Raw genomic sequence first — 7,070 nt, forward strand, 5'->3', positions numbered from 1 at the left:
ACCCTGCAGGTGCACACGGCCCTGCCCGCCTCCCGCCGCCCCGCCCCGCCCCGCCCCCAGCGGAGCCAGGCGCCCAGGGCCCGCCCCCCGGCCAAGGGGGAGCCAGCTGCGCGGAGAAGGTGGGGCCTGGGGGAACAAAGGGAGGTTGGGCGGGGCGGCGCTGGGACTGGGCGTGCGGGGTACCGCGGGAGGACCGGACCCAAGAGCTGGCCGGATCCTGGCCTCCTGGAAGACCCAGCTCAACGTCCACCTGGAGTCTACTGTACAGGACGCGCTCATCTCAAGCCCAGAACTCAGGCTTTTAGGACAGAGAGCGAGAGACAGGCTTGCTTTACAAAAAGGGAAACTGAGGTCCAAGGAATAGGATTGCCTGCTGCCCGAAGTCACGTAGTCCCATTCACTCGTTCACCTTGTCATTCAGCAAACATTTGGAAGCACGTATGGTGGGTGTTAGGAGTGAAGTAGGGCCGGGCGCGGTGGCTGGCGCCTGTAATCCCAGCACTTTGTGGGGCCGAGGCAGGTGGATTACTTGAGGCCAGGAGTTCGAAACCAGCCTGGCCAACAAGATGAAACCCCATCTCTGCTAAAAATACAGAAACTTAGCCGATCGTGGTGGCGCGTATCTGTGGTTGCAGCTACTGGGAAGGCTGAGGCAGGAGAAATCGTTTGAACCAGGGAGGTAGAGGTTGCAGTGAGCTGAGATGGTGCCACTGCATGTGCTCCAGCCTGGGCGACAGAATGAGACTCCGTCTCGAAAAAAAAAAAAAAAATTAATAGATGGGAAGTAGAGGCGAACCTAGGCCTTCCCTGAAGGAGCTCGGCCAAGGAGTACCTGAAATGTCTCTGCATCTCTTTAAGGTCTGATAAACGAACCAGGAGCGAGCACTAATCACTTCCCTTTCCTGCCACAGAGCTTTCATGTGTTTGCTGTTCCCCGCCTGAAATGCCAAGTACCAATGGTATTTATTTATTTATAGAAATGGGGTCTCCCTATGTTGCCCAGGCTGGTCTCAAACTCCTGGCCTCAGGCTATCCTCTCCTCTCAGCCTCCCAAAGTGTTGGGATTACAGGCATGAACCACTGTCCCCAGACCTGATCGTCTTTAAAACCTCTTTCCTCATCTTATTTGAGCTCCCTGCTTCATGTGACCCCACACCCTTGGTTTCCCTGTACTCCCATAGCTGCTCCTCGGTGGGTCCCAGGGACCCACCCCCTTCTCTGCCCCACTTGTATATGTCTGGACTCAGGCCAAATGCCCTTCCATTTGCAGTGGGCACTGCCACAGGAAATCTCATGCCCTTCCGGGCTTCACAAACCATCCACATGCTCGGCTGCCTGCCAGAGACCTCCATCCCATCAGATGCCCAGCCCTGACCTTCCCAAAGCTCCAGCTGGACGCAGGGAAGCATCTCAAATTTTCCACAGGCCGAAACAGAGTGCTTTATTAGTGCCCTAACCTGCTCATTCACATTCTTGTGATTCTCTGTGAACAGCCCCTCCATCCACCCAGCTGCTCAGGTGAAAATCTCAAATCCTCCTCCAGTCCTTCCTCCCAGAACCTCTCATGCAGCCCTCTGCCTTCCTAGGACACTGAGCACCCCTCACTCCCAGCGCCGGCTGGGGTGCTGTCTGAGTGGCTGCCACCCACGTGGCATGAATTGTGACCTTTTGCCCGGAGTGGTGGCTCACGCCTGTAGTCACAGCACTTTGAGAGGCTGAGGCAGGCAGATCGCTTGAGGCCAGGAGACTGGGACTAGCCTGGCCAATATGGTGAAACTAAAATACAACAATTAGCCAGCCATGGTAATGCGTGCCTATCATCCCAGCTACCCTACCGAGGAGGCTGAGGCAGGAAAATTGCTCGAACCTGGGAGGCAGAGGTTGCAGTGAGCCAAGGTCACACCACTGCACTCCAGCCTGGGCAACAGAGTGAGAATCTGTTGCAAATTAAAAAAAAAAAAAAAGCAGAAGAAGAAGAAGGAGAAGAAGTGTGACCTCTCTAAGGCAAGGCAGTGTCCCACTCTGATTCAATTCCATGTGTAAAACAGGACCTGCACCCTGAAGGCACTCACCCAGGGAGGCTGCTGGGATGGGTGGATGCAGTTAAAGTCTTCTTGGTGGCTGGGGCTGACCCCATCCCCATCGCTCTTCCCACACACACCTGCACACTCATCACTCCCAAGCTTGCACCCACCACTGAAAGCCTGTTCCTTAATCTGATTTGCCTAACAAGGTCCCCGGATGAACAACACATGCTTCCCTACCTCTCCCCTGCTAGGGCCCCACCGTGTTCTGGGATGTACTCAGGGATCAGGAGAACAAAACCTCAGGGAGTGAAAGGACATTCCAGGGTGCAGGCCTCTGCATCCCCCTCCATGCCCTCACCCCTGCCTGACACACCCTCACCCCTGTACTTGACCAACTCCTACCAACCCTTAAAGTCTCACCAAATTCAGTGGTGGCAGCCACACCCTAAAGTGGCTGACCACCCCCCAGTGACCTATGCCCCTGCATAATCTTCCTGACCTTGGGTACGAGCAAAACCGGTGACTGGCTTCTAACCCATAGAGCCTGGCGAAAGCAATGGGATGTCACTGTCACAGTGCGTCACCTTCGCACACTAGAGAGAACGGTTCCGCCTGCAGGCGCTGCAGGAGGGAGATGCTGTGCTGAGAAAGGACCTTTGGAGGGCCCCGTAGGCAAGGAAGCAAAACGCTGGGCCCTTGCCAAGCGGGTCCGAGGAAATGAATTCGGCCAATAACCTCGGCGGACCTGGAAATGGATTCTGCCCTGATGTAGCCTCAGATGAGGATGCAGCCCAGCTGCTTAGCGTGAGATCCCAAGCACACGACCCGCTAAAATGTGCTCAACTCCTAGCTTGCCAAAATTGGCTTAAAGGTGTGTGTTGTTTTAAGCTTCTAAGTTTTTAGTTATTGCCTATGAAAGTGTTAAAATATGAGACAATAACTTAAGTCCCCTCCCCATCACACACATTCTGCTTTCTGGCATTCATCACAATTATACTTATTGATTTAAAATCTCCCTCTTGACTGGGTGCAGTGGCTCAGGAGTTCCAGACCAGCCTGGCCAACATGGTGAAACCCCATCTCTACTAAAAATACAAAAATTTGCTAGATGTGGTGGTGCAATCCTGTAATCCCAGCTACTCGGAAGGCTGAGGCAGGAGAATTGCTTGAATCCAGGAGGCAGAGGTTGCAGTGAGCTGAGATTACACCATTGCACTCCAGCCTGAGTGACAAGAACAAAACTCTGTCTCAAAAAAAAAAAAAAATTGTCTCTTACCACTAGCATGAAGGTTCCATGAGAAGAAAAATGGAAACTCTTGCTCATAACAGTGCTCCAAATGCCCAGCACGGTGTAGCTCTAGGGCAGTTAGTCAATGGTGCATGCTGCTGGTTGGAGGGCCCAGCTGGTCCTCCCAGCTGCCTTCTCTTTGGTCACATTCCATTATAGAGAACAGAATAGTTTCTTGCCTTTCCAGAGTCCCTCTTAGTGGGGATTGGCCTAGTGACATTGTCCTGCCCCGGGAGACATAAGTGGAAGTTGGCTGAAAGGTTTCTAGCCTTGGTGTGCTGGGACAATTTGAACCAGGACATGACAGCTGACCGTCCATTGTGTGGGAATTCTGCAACTTGGTTGTTCAACACATTCAGTACTTAAAAATATTAAATAATATAAACTCGCAAATTAAAAAATGCATTAGACCAGATGCAGTGGCCCACGTCTAACACATTGGAAGCCTGAGGCCAGAAGATCACTTGAGCGCAGGAGTTCAAGACCAGCTTAGGCAAAAAAGGAAGACCCTGTCTCTACAAAAAATTTTAAAATTAGCTACGCATGGTGGTGTGTGCATGCAATCCTAGCCACTCAGGAGGCTGAGATGGGAGGATCGCTTGAGCCACCTGTTCAAGGCTCCAATGAGCTCTGATAGTGTCACTGTACTCCAGCCTGGGTGACAGAGCCAGACCCTGTCTCAGAAATAAATATATTTCATATATTAATAAATTTATAATAAATGTATATATACACATTTATGTATTATAATTATATATTTAGACATAAATATCTATTTCTTGTTTTATTTATTTATTTATTTATTTATTTTGAGATAGAGTTTAACCCTTGTCACCCAGGCTAGAGTGCAATGACACAATCTGGGCTCACCGCAACCTCCGCCTCCTGGGTTCAAGTGATTTTCCTGCTTCAGTCTCCTGAGTAGCTGTGATTACAGACAAGCACCACCACACCTGGCTAATTTTTGTATCTTTAGTAGAGATGGGGTTTCTCCATGTTGGTCAGGCTAGTCTTGAACTCCTGACCTCAGCTGATCTGCCCACCTCGGCCTCCCAAATTGCTGGGATTGCAGGTGTAAGCCACTGTGCACAGCCTACATTATATATTTATATATTATAATTATGTATATTAATTTTATGTAATATATATAAATATAAATATAAAAACTTTCCTTGCCTTCTCTTGTTTCTACCTACAGTCAGTCCCATGACTTCAAATACTATCTACATGTAGTAATTTTAAATTTATAGTTTTTTAATATATATATATTTTTTTATGTTGTTGCTGTTGTTGTTGTTGTTGTTGTTGTTGAGACAGAGTCTCGCCCTGTCACCAAGCTGGAGTGCAATGGCGCAGTCTCAGCTCACTGCAACCTCTGACTACCGGGTTCAAGCGATTCTCCTGCCTCAGCCTCCCAAGTAGCTGGGCTTATAAGCGCCCACCACCACGTCCAGCTAATTTTTGTATTTTTAGTAGAGACAGAGTTTTGCCATGTTGGTTAGGTTGGTTTTGAACTTCTGACCTTAACTGATCACCCACCTCGGCCTCCTAAAGCGCTGGGAATACAGGCGTGAGCCACCTTGGCCAAAATATTTTTCTGTTTCCAAACATTTTATATGAGAGGAAAGTGGAGAATAAATTATCTGACACTCTACTGTAAAAAAAAATCTTTGTGCCTCTCTTCTTTTCATCTTTCCTAAGTGCACATATTACCAAAATGTCTTTAGGTTGAGGTCTCCCCGTGAAAACTTTACAGGGTGTTGTGTCCTCAGCCACCCTCCTGTCTTTTCCTAGTCCTGGCATTTTAGAACTGTCTGGGGATGACCCAGGATACCCACTGTGGCCATGTCTATTGGAGGGTCTAGTGAGTATCAGCCCCAGGGTCATCTCATCCCCAAGGACAGCCCGAGGTAGGGGGTAGAGTCTCTCATGGGAGCAGCTGGATGCTCTTGGCCTTAGAGGAATCTCCTGGTATAGTTTCATCTAAAATGGTGACCCCTTAGGGTTATTAAAATTTTAGGACATTAAAATGAATGGACAATACAACGTAATGTCATTAAAGCTAGGTTATTGAAACTGTTCCTCCAGCCGGAGCTTTTATTCCTCGGAGACACATTGACGATCCGCAAATGGGATGCTGATATTGAGAGGAAAAGGCAGAAATGATTTCTGCTTTCTAGATTGTCTCAGACTTGCGAAGAGAGAAAAATTGTCCCAAAGGACAAGGAAACCCACCCCAGAGAGGATGTGCAAGAACCTGAATATGAAAATGCACTTAAGGCACACAGGAGGGCAAAGAGCAGTGCCAGTGCCTCCTAGGTGGTCACTGAGTGCTTTACTGAACAGGATGGGTGTCCCGAGGAATAGAATGGCCTGCCGTGACACTTAGAAAGGTCTGTGTTGGAGTCAGCAATGCCTCTCCCTGAGTTTGTTACCTTGATAAGGCTTGTCCGCTTATTTGACTTTCAGTTTTTCATTGACTATAAGATACATGTTGTCAGTACAGCTTGAAAGATAAAGGTACTATTTCCAAAGTAGCAAGGTAAAATGACGTATATAATTTGCTAAAAATTCATATTTATTCCTTCCCCAGAGTGAGTGTAGTAGGTTTTAAAGGTCTGTTCTTTTTAAGGGTAATTTCAAATGGAATTGTAGGACTTAGCTTTGTCAATGCTACTGGTGAAATAAAAGTATGATAGATAAATTGATGATTTACAAAGATTCACCAAAATGTCAGTTCCCCTCTTGTAGCATGGTGAAGAATTTATGACAGTGGATACATCTGTATCCTCTTATCTGGATATCTGAGGGGTTTTTTGGTGTTGTTTTTTGTTTTTTTTGGAGACACTGTGTTGCTCTGTAGCCCGGCTGGACTGCTGTGGCACCATCTCTGATTACTGCAACCTCTGCCTCCCGGGTTCAAGTGATTCTCCTGTGTCAGCCTCCCGAGTAACTGGGATTATAGGCACCCACCACCACACCCAGCTAATTTTTGTTTTTTTTAGTAAACACGGGGTTTTAGGCCTGGCACGGTGGCTCATGCCTGTAATCCCAGCACTTTGGGAGGCCAAGGTGGGCGGATCATGAGGTCAGGAGTTCCTGAGTTCCAGAGCAGCCTGGCTAACATGGTGAAAAACTGTCTCTACCACAAATACAAAAATTAGCTGAGCCTGGTGGCAGGCACCTGCAATCCCAGCTACTCGGGAGGCTGAGGCAAGAGAATTGCTTGAACCCGGGAGGTGGAGGTTGCAGTGAGCCAAGATCTTGCCACTGCACCCAAGCCCAAGCGACAATGCAAGACACCATCCTCACACTTGACATAAACCCTGGCTGCAGAGTAAAATCAATCACTTGTGGAGATTTTTTAATATAATGATGTGTCAATTTCAACCATGGATAAGGCCATTTAGCCTTAGTAAGACCTATCGTGTTAAGATTGTGCCTGTTTTGCAAAATTTCATGTCATCATCCCACTTGTTATTCAGGAAACGTTTTCTCTTGAGTTTTAGGTTCAGTACTGAGGCTCCTTGATGGACAATACATTTTCCAATTCTGAGGACAAGGCAGAGGAAGCCCCCTCTGTGAGAACTTTCATTTTGCTTCTGGAAAAGTACATTGAATCAAATATAGGAAAGGCTTGCATGGTGGCTGACAGGTTCGCCTGCTTTATCATGCTGGTGTTTTATCTTCTGGACAGAAGTAAAAGGAACACAGCTATGTCTGTCTCTGTGTAATAACTCAGGACTTACCTGAGT

The sequence above is a fragment of the Macaca fascicularis genome, chromosome 8 (assembly GCF_037993035.2).
Source record: "Macaca fascicularis isolate 582-1 chromosome 8, T2T-MFA8v1.1".
Classification (NCBI taxonomy): domain Eukaryota; kingdom Metazoa; phylum Chordata; class Mammalia; order Primates; family Cercopithecidae; genus Macaca; species Macaca fascicularis.